This window comes from Nerophis ophidion, linkage group LG07, assembly GCF_033978795.1.
Source record: "Nerophis ophidion isolate RoL-2023_Sa linkage group LG07, RoL_Noph_v1.0, whole genome shotgun sequence".
NCBI classification, from domain to species: Eukaryota; Metazoa; Chordata; class Actinopteri; order Syngnathiformes; family Syngnathidae; genus Nerophis; species Nerophis ophidion.
The window spans coordinates 19,230,884-19,247,627 of record NC_084617.1 but is presented as its reverse complement, the minus strand read 5'-3'; the positions used below and the strand labels follow the sequence as shown (position 1 = coordinate 19,247,627).

Sequence of the window (16,744 nt, the reverse complement as noted above, 5' to 3'; positions counted from 1 at the left end):
CCTTCTTTAGCTGCCGTCTTGTTTTATCATATATTGCTGCCTTTGCACCTGTCAATGTTTACTTTTGTATGCACATTAAAGGCCTACTGAAATTAGATTTTCTTATTCAAACGGGGATAGCAGGTCCATTCTATGTGTCATACTTGATCATTTCGCGATATCGCCATATTTTTGCTGAAAGGATTTAGTAGAGAACATCGACAATAAAGTTCGAAACTTTTGGTAGCTGACAGAAAAGCCCTGGCTTTACCGGAAGTCGCAGACAATGACGTCACCCGTTGATGGCTCCTCACATCCTCACATTGTTTTTAATGGGAGCCTCCAATAAAAAGAGCTATTCGGACCGAGAAAACGACAATTTCCCCATTAATTTGAGCGAGGATGGAAGATTCGTGTTTGAGAATATTGATAGCGACGGACTAGAAAACAAAACAAAATGTGATAGCTTTGGGACGGATTCAGATGTTTTTAGACACATTTAATTGGATGATCCTGGGAAATCCCTTATCTTTCTATTGTGTTGCTAGTGTTTTAGTGAGTTTAACAGTACCTGATAGTCGGAGGTGTGTGTCCACGGGTGTCTTGACGCCAGTGTCTCAGGGAAGTCGACGGCAGCTTTATGGACGGCGCAAGCTCCGGTAAGAAGCGACTTTTTACCACAATTTTCTCACCGAAACCTGCTGGTTGACATTCGGTCGGGATCCATGTTCGCTTGACCGCGCTCGATCCATAGTGAAGTTTCACCTCCGGGAATTTCAAACAAGGAATCACCGTGTGTTTGTGTGGCTAAAGGCTAATGCTTCCCAACTCCATCTTTCTACTTTGACTTCTCCAATATTAATTGAACAAATTGCAAAAGATTCAGCAACACAGATGTCCAAAATACTGTGTAATTATGCGGTTAAAGCAGACGACTTTTAGCTGTGTGTGTGTGTGTGTGTGTGTGTGTGTGTGCGTTTGTCAAAGTGACATATGGGGACATTTTTATGAAATTTCACCTTACATATGAGGACCTGTTGAAATATGGGGACATTTTCCATGTCCCCATATTTCCCGCAATGCTATCGTGTTCTAGACCCTCCCAGCATGTTCCCAGACCAAAAATCTCTAAAGTCTTCATTTGTCAAATTTTCAGAAAAAGTGTGTGAAAGTGTGTGTAATTTTTTGGGTCACTTTCGATTTTGCCCCTAGTGGCCATCTTTGCTATTATGACACACACACACACACACTTGTCCTCATATGTCATATGTCCTCATATGTCGTGTGGGGCAGAAACTCACACACTCCAACATTTGAAAAACATATAATCATTACAGCAATGAACATACTTTTGAAATCTAAATCAAGTAACACATTTTCAACTGATCTGATGATCTCAACCTTTTTTATGTTAGTTTTATCTATTCATTTGGTTTATCTGGAGAGGATTTGGGCTAGACAATCAATAATAAAGGGATTATGGTGATGATTTAATCGGTTTGATTCAGTATTTTACTGTATTGGGCTTTTTTCTATTCTGTTGTCTAAAATACAATGCCGCACAATAATTACTTTAAATGTGCCTGAAAAAAAACTTTCAACCTTGATTGAGACAAAGGCGATAATTCAAATGGAATTCAAACTACATACAGTATTCAATATTTTCAAATGGTTACAATAGCACATGATTTTGGTATTTTTATCTTTGGGACAAATTTTGGATTCAATTGGGGATTGTTTTTGGAGGTATTCACTTCACATTGTATTCAAGATGGTTACTTCCGCCCACTGTGAAGAGTCTCGGCGTCTGATTGGTCCAATTTTCAGTTAGGCGCCGCCTGATTGGCCGTTGGATGATGTCTGATCCTAACAGATGGCTAAATCACTAGTTAATTATTTTCCTCATGGAAGTTATACAGCTCACGTATCACACTTAATATTGAATATATATAAAAAGGGTTTTCCAAAAGGACCATTTATAATCGAAATACAAAACTTCACACACGATTTTGAGCACAACAGAGCGCTCAGTGAACAGCACTTCCGGGACCTGCATCACCGGAGGGGGACATCTATCTTGGCCACAAACCATCTTTGACAGTCTTCGGCAGCATGGTTGAATCAGGTGAGCATAAAATGAAGTTTAACGTAATTAAATAGACCAATGTTTTTTAACATAGGAAAATAGTTCATTGTAAACAACAGTTAAATGTTTGTTGTTATTAATTGCAATCAGATTTGATTTTATGAGGTCAAATTAAGCATTTCAGTTCTGGGCCAAGGCCAAGGCATTTAAAAATTTTTTTTTAAAGTTGCATGGAAGATTATAAGTAGCAGTGATTGTCACACACACACTAGGTGTGGTGAAATTATTCTCTGCATTTGACCCATCACCCTTGATCACTATGCAAGTAAACCTTTTCTTAATTTTAAACAAGACAGACTAGAGTTCTTCAAATTGTTTATACTTTTTCTCAAATACAAATATGTCAATCTGATAAGCACTGTGGACTTGGCATGTTACTGATATTGTTACATTAGTACTTTGTTTGAGAAGCTTCATGTCTGCACTGATCCTAAATTTAACAGTTTTTGAAGGGTTTGGTTCTTTGTTTTATTTCTGCGTCACTGACTTTTTTCATTTTTATGTGTGGATTTGTTAGGCGCATCAACACATGATATAGACATCGTGCCCAAAAGAAGAGCGAGACGTAATCCTGAGGCTGAAGCTACCGAGTTTATTTGATCTGGATGTGACAAGTCTTGTTTTAAGGCCCAGTGGATCAATGATTGGAAAGGTATGTCTTGTTATGTATCATATCAATGGTAACTGTATCAACATCTCATTTGGATAATTTCCTTACAGTCTAATAGAGGTTGTATTATATGGCTTTAATTAGAAGTGTTTGGAATAACAGCGTTCCACGTCCCAAGAGCTAGCTTCTGTAGCCGAGGATCGGACCGCCAAGTGCCCTGCCTTCGGCTGCCGCCCAGTTCACAATGCACCCGACCTCTATGGCCCCTCGGAGTCTTGTTCACGAGTGGGGGAAGAGTGGATCGTGAGATCGACAGGCGGATCGGTGTGGGGTCTTCGGTAATGCGGACGTTGTATCGATCCGTTGTGGTGAAGAAGGAGCTGAGCCGGAAGGCAAAGCTCTCAATTTACCGGTCGATCTACGTTCCCATCCTCACCTATGGTCATGAGCTTTGGGTCATGACCGAAAGGATAAGATCACGGGTACAAGCGGCCCAAATGAGTTTCCTCCACCGGGTAGGGGTGCTCTCCCTTAGAGATAGGGTGAGAAGCTCTGCCATCCGGGAGGAACTCAAAGTAAAGCCGCTGCTCCTCCACATGGAGAGGAGCCAGATGAGGTGGTTCGGGCATCTGGTCAGGATGCCACCCGAACGCCTCCCTAGGGAGGTGTTTAGGGCACGTCCAACCGGTAGGAGGCCACGGGGAAGACCCAGGACACGTTGGGAAGACTATGTCTCCCGGCTGGCCTGGGAACGCCTCGGGATCCCCCGGGAAGAGCTAGACGAAGTGGCTGGGGAGAGGGAAGTCTGGGCTTCCCTGCTTAGGCTGCTGCCACCGCGACCCCACCTCGGAAAAGCGGAAGATGATGGATGGATGGATGGATGGTATAACAGCGGTATATGAAAACGATGTTACTAATGCTGTTACTTTTACCGGTAACGAGTAAGCTAATAACTTTTATGTACGCTACAACGCTGTTACGATGCGTTTTATGTAATGTGGCATGCTACTTTTGATGTGATTGTATGTCAACAAGACAGCGTTAGAAGCACAAAAGGGTTAGTGCAGGTAATATCTTTTTACTAATGAAAGCAACCCCCGGAAGTAATTACGAACACGATATCAAATAGAAAGAGGCCTCATCCACACACAAACAAAAACATTCAACAGAACTATCTTAACTGCCACTGCTAAGCTAAAAAATACAGCTGAACTATTCTGCTATGTCTGGGCGCTGAAGTCCCACGTCACTTGGCAAAAGGCACAGCTTTTTAAAGGCACACACACACTCTGCTCTCATGAAATGTCTCTCAACTGCATATGCTAGATATTTAAAACTTTTCTTTTTCAAGTAACACATTAATTACAAACCCCGTTTCCATATGAGTTGGGAAATTGTGTTAGATGTAAATCCAAACGGAATAATTTTTTTTACAAATAATAATTAACTTAGAATTTCATGGCTGCAATACGTGCCAAAGTAGTTGGGAAAGGGCATGTTCACCACTGTGTTACATCACCTTTTCTTTCAACAACACTCAATAACCGTTTGGGAACTGAGGAAACTAATTGTTGAAGCTTGGAAGGTGGAATTCTTTCCCATTCTTGTTTTATGTAGAGCTTCAGTCTCCTCTGTCGTATTTTACGCTTCATAATGCACCACACATTTTTGATAGGACTGCAGGCCGGCCAGGAAAGTACCTGCACTCTTTTTTTATGAAGCTGAACACGTGATGAATGTGGCTTGGCATTGTCTTGCTGAAATAAGCAGGGGCGTACATGAAAAAGTCGGCGCTTAAATGGCAGCAAATGTTGTTCCAAACAGATGGGTAACTTACAGATGTGTAAGTTACCCATGCCTTGGGCACTAATGCACCCCCATACCATCACAGATGCTGGCTTTTGAACTTTGCGTCGATAACATTCTGGATGGTTCGCTTCCCCTTTGGTCCGGATGAAACGGTGTCCAATATTTCCAAAAATAATTTGAAATGTGGGCTCGTCAGACCACAGAACACCTTTCCACTTTGCATCAGCCCATCTTAGATGATCTCGGGCCCAGAGAAGCCGGCGGCGTTTCTGGATGTTGATAATTGGCTTTCGCTTTGCATAATAGAGCTTTAACTTGCACTTACAGATATAGCAACACACTGTATTTAGTGACAGTGGTTTTCTGAAGTGTTCCTGAACTCATGTGGTGATATCCTTTGGAGATTGATGTCGGTTTTTGATACAGTGCCGTCTGAGGGATCGAAGGTCACAGTTATTCAATGTTGGTTTCCAGACATGCCGCTTACGTGGAGTGATTTCTCCGGATTCTCTGAACCTTTTGATGATATCATGGAGCGTAGATGTTGAAATCCCTAAATTTCTTGCAATTGCACTTTGAGAAAGGTTGTTCTTAAACTGTTTGACTATTTGCTCACGCAGTTGTGGACAAAGGGGTGTACCTCGCCCCATCCTTTCCTGTGAAAGACTGAGCATTTTTTGGGAAGCTGTTTTTATAGCCAATCATGGCACCCACCTGTTCCAAATTAGCCTTCACACCTGTGGGATGTCCCAAATAAGTGTTTGATGAGCATTTCTTAACTTTATCAGTATTTATTGCCACCTTTCCCAACTTGTTTGTTGCATGTTGCTGGCATCAATTTCTAAAGTTAATGATTATTTGCACCAAAAAATGTTTATCAGTTTGAACATCAAATATCACTCCTCTCTGAGCTGCTACCTTACCGTGGTAGAGGAGTTTGCGTGTCCCAATGATCCTAGGAGCTATGTTGTCTGGGGGTTTTCATGCCCCCTGGTAGGGTCTCCCAAGACAAACAGGTCCTAGGTGAGTGATCAGACAAAGAGCAGCTCAAAGACTTCTATGGAATTACAACGAAATGAACCCAGATTTCCCTCGCCCGGACGTGGGTCACCGGGGCCCCGCTCTGGAGCCAGGCCCGGAGTTGGGGCACGATGGCGGGCGCCTGGTGGTCGGGCCTGTTCCCATGGGGCCCGGCCGGGCACAGCCCGAAGAGGCAACGTGGGTCATCCCTCCAATGGGCTCACCACTCATAGGAGGGGCCATAGAGGTCGGGTGCATTGTGAGCTGGGCGGCAGCCGAAGGCAGGGCACTTGGCGGTCCGATCCTCGGCTACAGAAGCTAGCTCTTGGGACGTGGAACGTCACCTCACTGGGGGGGAAGGAGCCTGAGCTAATGCGCGAGGTAGAGAAGTTCCGGCTGGATATAGTCGGACTCACCTCGACGCACAGCAAGGGCTCTGGAACCAGTTCTCTCGAGAGGGACTGGACCCTCTTCCACTCTGGCGTTGCCGGCAGTGAGAGGCGACGGGCTGGGGTGGCAATTCTGGTTGCCCCCCGGCTCAAAGCCTGTACGTTTGAGTTCAACCCAGTGGACGAGAGGGTAGCTTCCCTTCGCCTTCGGGTGGGGGGACGGGTCCTGACTGTTGTTTGTGCTTACGCACCAAACAGCAGTTCAGAATACCCACCCTTTTTGGGTACACTCGAGGGAGTACTGGAAAGTGCTCCTCCGGGTGATTCCCTTGTCCTACTGGGAGACTTCAACGCTCATGTTGGCAACGACAGTGAAACCTGGAGAGGCGTGATTGGGAAGAATGGTCGCCCGGATCTAAACCCGAGTGGTGTTTTGTTATTGGACTTTTGTGCTCGTCACAGTTTGTCGATAACAAACACCATGTTCAAACATAAGGGTGTCCATATGTGCACTTGGCACCAGGACACCCTAGGCCGCGGTTCCATGATCGACTTTGTAGTTGTGTCATCGGATTTGCGGCCTCATGTTTTGGACACTCGGGTGAAGAGAGGGGCGGAGCTTTCTACCGATCACCACCTGGTGGTGAGTTGGCTGCGATGGTGGGGGAGGATGCCGGACAGACCTGGCAGGCCCAAGCGCATTGTGAGGGTCTGCTGGGAACGTCTGGCAGAGTCTCCTGTCAGAGAGAGTTTCAATTCACACCTCCGGGAGAACTTTGAACATGTCACGAGGGAGGTGCGGGACATTGAGTCCGAGTGGACCATGTTCCGAACCTCTATTGTCGAGGCGGCTAATTGGAGCTGTGGCCGCAAGGTTGTTGGTGCCTGTCGTGGCGGTAATCCCAGAACCCGTTGGTGGACACCAGCAGTGAGGGATGCCGTCAAGCTGAAGAAGGAGTCCTACCGGGTTCTTTTGGCTCATAGGACTCCGGAGGCAGTGGACGGGTACCGACGGGCCAAGCGGTGTGCAGCTTTAGCGGTCGCGGAGGCAAAAACTCGGACATGGGAAGAGTTCGGGGAAGCCATGGAAAATGACTTCCGGACGGCTTCGAAGCGATTCTGGACCACCATACGGCGCCTCAGGAAGGGGAAGCAGTGCACTATCAACACCGTGTATGGTGCGGATGGTGTTCTGCTGACTTCGACTGCGGATGTTGTGGATCGGTGGAGGGAATACTTCGAAGACCTCCTCAATCCCACCAACACGTCTTTCTTTGAGGAAGCGGTGCCTGGGGAATCTGTAGTGGACTCTCCTATTTCTGGGGCTGAGGTCGCTGAGGTAGTTAAAAAGCTCCTCGGCGGCAAGGCCCCGGGGGTGGATGAGACCCGCCCGGAGTTCCTTAAGGCTCTGGATGCTGTGGGGCTGTCTTGGTTGACAAGACTCTGCAGCATCGCGTGGACATCGGGGGCGGTACCTCTGGATTGGCAGACCGGGGTGGTGGTTCCTCTCTTTAAGAAGGGGGACCGGAGGGTGTGTTCCAACTATCGTGGGATCACACTCCTCAGCCTTCCCGGTAAGGTTTATTCAGGTGTACTGGAGAGGAGGCTTCGCCGGATAGTCGAACCTCGGATTCAGGAGGAACAGTGTGGTTTTCGTCCTGGTCGTGGAACTGTGGACCAGCTCTATACTCTCGGCAGGGTTCTTGAGGGTGCATGGGAGTTTGCCCAACCAGTCTACATGTGCTTTGTGGACTTGGAGAAGGCATTCGACCGTGTCCCTCGGGAAGTCCTGTGGGGAGTGCTCAGAGAGTATGGGGTATCGGAATGTCTTATTGTGGCAGTCCGCTCCCTGTATGATCAGTGTCAGAGCTTGGTCCGCATTGCTGGCAGTAAGTCGGACACGTTTCCAGTGAAGGTTGGACTCCGCCAAGGCTGTCCTTTGTCACCGATTCTGTTCATAACTTTTATGGACAGAATTTCTAGGCGCAGTCAAGGCGTTGAGGGGTTCCGGTTTGGTGGCCACGGGATTAGGTCTCTGCTTTTTGCAGATGATGTAGTCCTGATGGCTTCATCTGGCCGGGATCTTCAGCTCTCACTGGATCGGTTCGCAGCCGAGTGTGAAGCGACCGGAATGAGAATCAGCACCTCCAAGTCCGAGTCCATGGTTCTCGCCCGGAAAAGGGTGGAGTGCCATCTCCGGGTTGGGGAGGAGACCCTGCCCCAAGTGGAGGAGTTCAAGTACCTAGGAGTCTTGTTCACGAGTGGGGGAAGAGTGGATCGTGAGATCGACAGGCGGATCGGTGCGGCGTCTTCAGTAATGCGGACGTTGTATCGATCCGTTGTGGTGAAGAAGGAGCTGAGCCGGAAGGCAAAGCTCTCAATTTACCGGTCGATCTACGTTCCCATCCTCACCTATGGTCATGAGCTTTGGGTCATGACCGAAAGGATAAGATCACGGGTACAAGCGGCCGAAATGAGTTTCCTCCGCCGGGTGGCGGGGCTCTCCCTTAGAGATAGGGTGAGAAGCTCTGCCATCCGGGAGGAGCTCAACGTAAAGCCGCTGCTCCTCCACATCGAGAGGAGCCAGATGAGGTGGTTCGGGCATCTGGTCAGGATGCCACCCGAACGCCTCCCTAGGGATGTGTTTAGGGCACGTCCAGCTGGTAGGAGGCCACGGGGAAGACCCAGGACACGTTGGAAAGACTATGTCTCCCGGCTGGCCTGGGAACGCCTCGGGATCCCCCGGGAAGAGCTAGACGAAGTGGCTGGAGATAGGGAAGTCTGGGCTTCCCTGCTTAGGCTGCTGCCCCCGCGACCCGACCTCGGATAAGCGGAAGATGATGGATGGATGGATGGACATCAAATATCAATCAATCAATCAATGTTTACTTATATAGCCCTAAATCACTAGTGTCTCAAAGGGCTGCACAAACCACTACGACATCCTCGGTGGGCCCACCTAAGGGCAAGGAAAACTCACACCCAGTGGGACGTCGGTGACAATGATGACTATGAGAACCTTAGAGAGGAGGAAAGCAATGGATGTCGAGCGGGTCTAACATGATACTGTGAAAGTTCAATCCACAATGGATCCAACACAGTCGCAAGAGTCCAGTCCAAAGCGGATCCAACACAGCAGCGAGAGTCCCGTTCACAGCGGAGCCAGCAGGAAACCATCCCAAGCGGAGGCGGATCAGCATCGCACAGATGTCCCCAGCCGATACACAGGCAAACATATGTTGTCTTTGTAGCATATTCAACTGAATATGGGTTGAAAATGATTTGCAAATCATTGTATTCTGTTTATATTTACATCTAACACAATTTCCCAACTCATATGGAAACGGGGTTTGTACTTAATTTAATAATTATTTACATTTATGAAAGAGTAATTCTGTTTGTAATATAATTTTTAGTCAAGTAACGACTATTATTATTGCTTTTTAAAACAGATATTCCAAACATTGTTAATTGATAAACTGTTTTATCAGGATATGGTGTATTTGCTCTTGCATCAATTTAAAAAGGTTCTTTTGTGGTCGAGTACCGAGGGAAGTTCATCTCAAGACATGAGCGGGACAAGAGACAGAAACCCTCTATAAATATCTTTACTATTTATCTGGCATTATATGCTCATAATGTTAACAACAAAAAGTGCTGATAATGTTATAATTAATAAGTTCTAACATTATTTTTATGTGTTTTGTTGCAGACACCAACTGTTGATGTTCTATCTCAACATTCTCCAGATTCATGTGAGCGATAAACCGACTTCATCCCTCCAACAGGTTATTACTTGACTATTTTACTATCCATCCATCCATCCATTTTCTACTACCTGTCCCTTTTTTGGGTTGGCGGGGTGTGCTTGAGCCTATCTGAGCTGCATTCGGGCGGAAGGCGGAGTACACCCTGGACAAGTCGCCACCTCATTACACGGCCAACACAAATAGACAACATTTACACTCACATTCACACACTAGGGCCAATTTAGTGTTGCCAATCAACCTATCCCCAGGTGCATGTCTTTGGAGGTAAGATGAAGCCGGAGTACCCGGAGGGAACCCACGCAGTCACGGGGAGAACATGCAAACTCCACACAGAAAGATCACGAGCCCAGGATTTAACTCAGGACTACTCAGGACCTTCGATTTGTGACGCACATGCACTTACCCCTGTTCCACCGTGCTGCCCTATATCTGCTAAAAACTTGACACAACCTATACTTCAAAAGACATTTAATCCTTTTAACCTCTCACAGATCAGTTTATATGACAACATTTTTTAAGCGTACATCCATGTTAGTCTGTGGAATTTACAACTCATGTTTAGCAAAACAGGAGATGTTACAGGTCAGCAACATGAATTCTATATGTGATCACTTGTCATGTACTCATATTGTTTGAACTAAAAAAGACTTCAGTGTGTTTCATATAAGGTCCTCATATTTTTCTGAACCACATTAGTGTGTGTTACAATGTTTAATTCAAAGCTTTAAAATTAGTGTTTCAATCCAGGTCCTCATATTTTCTGAACCACATTTTAGTGAATGTTACATTCTTAAATAATAGTCTAAGAGCTAAAACGCTATAATAATCTTTACTGTTTATGTATAATTATATGCTCAGAATATTATCAACCAAAAGTGGTTGTTAATGTTATAATTAATTAGTTCTGACATTATATTTTTGTGTTTTGTTGCAGACACCAACTGTTGGGGTTCTATCTCAACATTCTCCAGATTCAGATGTGAGCGATAAACCGACTTCATCCCTCCAACAGGTTATTACAAGTCTATTTTTACTATATCTGCTCTAAATGTGACCCAACCTATATTTTGAAAGACATTTATTAATTTTAATCTCTCACAGATCAGTTTATATGACAACATTTTCGTAAGAGTACATCCATGTTAGTCAGTAAGGAGTTTGGAACTCATGTTTAGCAAAACAGGAGATGTTACAAGTCAACAACATACATTCTACATGTGACCCCTCGTCATGTCCTTATATTGTTTGAACCAAGAAAGACTTAGGTGTGTTTCATATAAGGTCCTCATATTTTCTAAACCAGATTAGTGTGTGTTACAATGTTAATGTCCAAGCTTTAAAATGTGTGTCTCAATTCAGGTCCTCATATTTTCTGAACCAGATTTTAGTGTGTTTTATATTCTTAATTAATTGTCTAAGAGCTGAAACTCTGTAATAATCTTTACTATTTATCTGGCATTGTATGCTCAGAGTTTTATCCACAAAAAGTGCTGATAATGTTATAATTAATTAGTTCTGACATTATATTTTTGTGTTTTGTTGCAGAAACCAACTGTTGAGGTTCCATCTCAACATTCTCCAGATTCAGATGTGAGCCATTAACTGACTTCATCCCTCCAACAGGTTATTACATGTCTATTTTTTACTATATCTGCTCTAAATGTGACCCAACCTATATTTTGAAAGACATTTATTAATTTTAATCTCTCACAGATCAGTTTATATGACAACATTTTCGTAAGAGTACATCCATGTTAGTCAGTAAGGAGTTTGGAACTCATGTTTAGCAAAACAGGAGATGTTACAAGTCAACAACATACATTCTACATGTGACCCCTCGTCATGTCCTTATATTGTTTGAACCAAGAAAGACTTAGGTGTGTTTCATATAAGGTCCTCATATTTTCTAAACCAGATTAGTGTGTGTTACAATGTTAATGTCCAAGCTTTAAAATGTGTGTCTCAATTCAGGTCCTCATATTTTCTGAACCAGATTTTAGTGTGTTTTATATTCTTAATTAATTGTCTAAGAGCTGAAACTCTGTAATAATCTTTACTATTTATCTGGCATTGTATGCTCAGAGTTTTATCCACAAAAAGTGCTGATAATGTTATAATTAATTAGTTCTGACATTATATTTTTGTGTTTTGTTGCAGAAACCAACTGTTGAGGTTCCATCTCAACATTCTCCAGATTCAGATGTGAGCCATTAACTGACTTCATCCCTCCAACAGGTTATTACATGTCTATTTTTTACTATATCTGCTCTAAATGTGACCCAACCTATATTTTGAAAGACATTTATTAATTTTAATCTCTCACAGATCAGTTTATATGACAACATTTTCGTAAGAGTACATCCATGTTAGTCAGTAAGGAGTTTGGAACTCATGTTTAGCAAAACAGGAGATGTTACAAGTCAACAACATACATTCTACATGTGACCCCTCGTCATGTCCTTATATTGTTTGAACCAAGAAAGACTTAGGTGTGTTTCATATAAGGTCCTCATATTTTCTAAACCAGATTAGTGTGTGTTACAATGTTAATGTCCAAGCTTTAAAATGTGTGTCTCAATTCAGGTCCTCATATTTTCTGAACCAGATTTTAGTGTGTTTTATATTCTTAATTAATTGTCTAAGAGCTGAAACTCTGTAATAATCTTTACTATTTATCTGGCATTGTATGCTCAGAGTTTTATCCACAAAAAGTGCTGATAATGTTATAATTAATTAGTTCTGACATTATATTTTTGTGTTTTGTTGCAGAAACCAACTGTTGAGGTTCCATCTCAACATTCTCCAGATTCACATGTGAGCCATTAACTGACTTCATCCCTCCAACAGGTTATTACATGTCTATTTTTACTATATCTGCTCTAAATTTGACCCAACCTATATTTTGAAAGACATTTATTTATTTTAATCTCTCACAGATCAGTTTATATGACAACTTTTTCGCAAGGGTACATCCATGTTAGTCAGTAGAAAGTTTAGAACTCATGTTTAGCAAAACAGGAGATGTTACAAGTCAACAACATAAATTCTACATGTGAGCACTCGTCATGTCCTTATATTGTTTGAAGCAAGAAAGACTTAGGTGTGTTTCATATAAGGTCCTCATATTTTCTGAACCAGAAAATGTGTGTTACAATGTTAATGTCAAAGCTTTAAAATGAGTGTCTCAATTCAGGTCCTCATATTTTCTGAACCAGATTTTTGTGTGTGTTACATTCTTAATGAATTGTCTAAGAGCTGAAACTCTGTAATAATCTTTACCCTTTATCTGGCATTGTATGCTCAGATTTTTATCAACAAAAAGTGGTGAGAATGTTATAATTAATTAGTTATGACATTATATTTTTGTGTTTTGTTGCAGAAACCAACTGTTGAGGTTCTATCTCAACATTCTCTAGATTCAGATGACAGCCATAAACCGACTTCATCCCTCCAACAGGTTATTACATGTCTATTTTTACTATATCTGCTCTAAATTTGACCCAACCTATATTTTGAAAGACATTTAATTTTAATCTCTCACAGATCAGTTTATATGACAACATTTTCGTAAGGGTACATCCATGTTAGTCAGTAGGGAGTTTGGAACTCATGTTTAGCAAAACAGGAGATGTTACAAGTCAACAACATAAATTCTACATGTGAGCACTCGTCATGTCCTCATATTGTTTGAACCAAGAAAGTGTGTTTCATATAAGGTCCTCATATTTTCTGAACCAGATTAGTGTGTGTTAAAATGTTAATGTCAAAGCTTTAAAATGAGTGTTTCAATTCAGAAAATGCAGTGCCTCTTGTTTACAGCCGGTTTTTGCAGCGCTGTTTTCATTGATCAAAGTATTTTTTCGGTGGTCGTGTTTTTGGTACATAACTTGTAAATAGTGCGCAAATAATAGGCTATATTTATATAAATACATTCAAACCCCGTTTCCATATGAGTTGGGAAATTGTGTTAGATGTACATATAAACAGGATACAATGATTTGCAAATAATTTTCAACCCCAATTCTGTTGAATATGCTACAAAGACAACATATTGGATGTTAAAACTGCTAAACATTTTTTTTGCAAAGAATTTAGGGATTTTACCATCTACGGTCCGTAAAATTATCAAAAGGTTCAGAGAATCTGGAGAAATCACTGCACGTAAGCGATGTACTGCATTAAAAACCGACATCAGTGTGTAAAAGATATCACCACATGGGCTCAGAAATACTTCAGAAAACCACTGTCAGTTACTACAGTTGGTCGCTACATCTGTAAATGCAAGTTAAAACTCTACTATGCAAAGCAAATGCCATTTATCAACAAGACAGAGGAACGCCGCGGGCTTCGCTGGGCCCGAGCTCATCTAGGATGGACTGATGCAAAGTGGAAAAGTGTTCTGTGGTCTGACGAGTCCACATTTCAAATTATATATGGAAATTGTGGACGTGGTGTTCTCCGGAACAAAGAGGAAAATAACCATCCGGCGCAAAGTTCAAAAGCCAGCATGTGTGATGGTATGGGGGTGTATTAGTGCCCAAAGCATGGGTAACTTACACATCTGAGAAGGCACCATTAATGCTGAATGGTCCATACAGGTTTTGGAGCAACATATGTTGTCATCCAAGCAACATTATCATGGACGCCCCTGCTTATTTCAGCAAAACAATGCCAAGCCACGTGTTACAACAGCTTGTCTTCGTAGTAAAAGAGTGCGGGTACTTTCCTGGCCCGCCTGCAGTCCAGACATGTCTCCCATCGAAAATGTGTAGCGCATTATGAAGCGTAAAACACGACAACTTAAGCTTTACATCAAGCAAGAATGGTAAAGAATTCCACTTTCAAAGCTTCAACAATTAGTTTCCTCAGTTCCCAAACGTTTATTGAGTGTTGTTAAAAGAAAATGTGATGTAACACAGTGGTGAACATGCCCTTTCCCAAATACTTTGGCACGTGTTGCAGCCATGAAATTCAAAGTTAATTATTATTTGCAAAAAAAAAAAAGTTTGAGTTTGAACATCAAATATGTTGTCTTTGTAATGCTTTCAATTGAATATGGGTTGAAAAGGATTTGCAAATCATTGTATTCAGTTTATATTTACATCTAACACAATTTCCCAACTTTTATGGAAACGGGGTTTGTATATATATTAGTGCTGGGCAATGATTAACATTTTTAATCGAAGTTAATCGCACTATTTCTCTTATTAATCGCGATTAACTGCATTGTATACGCAAAGCCCAATAATGAATTCAAAAGTAGTGTGTAGTGCACCTTTATTGGAATATTCTCCCACATGAACAAAAGCGCCAAAACATTTGTTGTGCAAACACAATTTAAATCAGTCCTTGTTAAACAGTAGCAGTTAAATAGCAAATTTTATGAAAATCAACTCCAAAAATGTAAATACAAACATTTAAGCTTATTGCCACTGCCAGGGTATTTAAGTTATCCTGTTTGTTATGGAAAATAAATATAATCTACATACAAATATCTGAGCCACAATCATAACATCTGAACAGGCAATTTCTGAGGTAACAGCAGAAACATTTTTTTTTTTATCAGGGATCTTATGTTTAAAAAACTTATATTATAGGTAGTGGGCTGTTTTAGGGAATTTTTGATCAAATTATCCGTAGTAGCAATATTAATAATGTTGTGTTTATTCTGCGTAGTGGACTTAAAATAATTATGACCATATCTGTTTGCTTGGTGCTTTGATAAACTGAACGCATATACATGGTACTATATTGTGATGTTATGAGCCAGGGGAAAAAAGAACTACCCTACCCAGCATGCAACAGGAGTGACGAGCATGCGCGGTAGCCCGGGATAGGTTGTGTCGCCATGACGGCATCTTGTATGTTGTGATATGCAGGCTCTGAAAGTAAATGTTAAGAACTCAGCCAACACTCCTTGTCTGCATTATTGATAAATAGACGGACAACACATATACTCCGCTGCTTCACAAAGCACAATATGTTAAATGTTTACTTTTACAGTTTTCTAATTCTTCCTTTCAGATTGACAGCAGGACAAATCGCTGGAAGTAGGTATGTCTCAAGCTTCTTCCACTTGGTCCACTCCAAAGCGGGGTAAATAAATAATCCACATCATTTACTAGAATATTATATTACGTTTTGCACCTTTTCACTGTGTTATAGTCATTTTTCCTTCAGTAAGAAATTGTATTTTGTCTCCTTTATGACAGCTGCAAAGGGGAAGAAGTGGAAGCAGTTGAATGACACATGTTGCATTTTGTAACTGGCAACAAAGTACCAGGTAAAAAAGATTGTGAAGCCTGCCTCCATAAAGAACTAGTAGCTCTACAGGACAGAGATTGGCTTGCCATCAAGTACTACATCCATAACAGAATTATATTAAAAAAAGGGGAAAAAAATGTTTTCCCACATCTTCTGTGGTAGTTTGAGTATGTTACCAGCAATTAAAAAAGCAAAATAAACAGCAAGCGTTTTGTATTTATTCCAGATAATTCTTAGCGACAAAATCCACAAAAACAATTCAGTTACACTTAGTCGACAATTACATTTATACCCATGTTTCTTTTAAACTCTTCTTGGTTTTAGATTACAGTAGCATGGGATTGGGATTTTTTAAAATGACAACACATCAACTAAACCAACTCAGGTGGTTTTGTTAAGTCTCTGATGTCATTAGCCTCATATGTCACATGAACCTGAAATCTTTAACACTCTGTGACGTCATGGTCATCATATGTCACATAAACTTGAAATCTTAAACACTCTGTGACGTCATGGTCGTCATATGTCACATAAACTTGAAATCTTAAACACTCTGTGATGTCATGGTCATCATATGTCACATGAACCTGAAATCTTAAACACTCTGTGATGTCATGGTCATCATATGTCACATGAACCTGAAATCTTAAACACTCTGTGACGTCATGGTCATCATATGTCACATGAACCTGAAATCTTAAACACTCTGTGATGTCATGGTCATCATATGTCACATGAACCTGAAATCTTAAACACT

The 16,744-nt window shown here is 42.0% G+C and overlaps 2 long non-coding RNA genes across 3 annotated transcripts; both read left to right on the top strand.

Annotated features, from left to right (window-relative positions):
• Nucleotides 1-928: 928 nt before the first annotated feature.
• Nucleotides 929-11,346, top strand: LOC133555979 (uncharacterized). Its single transcript, XR_009807427.1, has 5 exons — nucleotides 929-2,104; nucleotides 2,643-2,777; nucleotides 9,666-9,741; nucleotides 10,658-10,735; nucleotides 11,269-11,346. It is a non-coding gene; the product is annotated as an uncharacterized LOC133555979 (long non-coding RNA).
• A 1,255-nt stretch (nucleotides 11,347-12,601) lies between these two features.
• Nucleotides 12,602-16,187, top strand: LOC133555978 (uncharacterized). Of its 2 annotated transcripts, XR_009807426.1 has the most exons (3): nucleotides 12,602-13,180; nucleotides 15,748-15,819; nucleotides 15,936-16,187. It is a non-coding gene; the product is annotated as an uncharacterized LOC133555978 (long non-coding RNA). The 2 variants fall into 2 exon arrangements; XR_009807425.1 differs by lacking the exon at nucleotides 12,602-13,180 and having other exon boundaries at nucleotides 13,792-15,819.
• The last annotated feature ends 557 nt before the right edge of the window (nucleotides 16,188-16,744 follow it).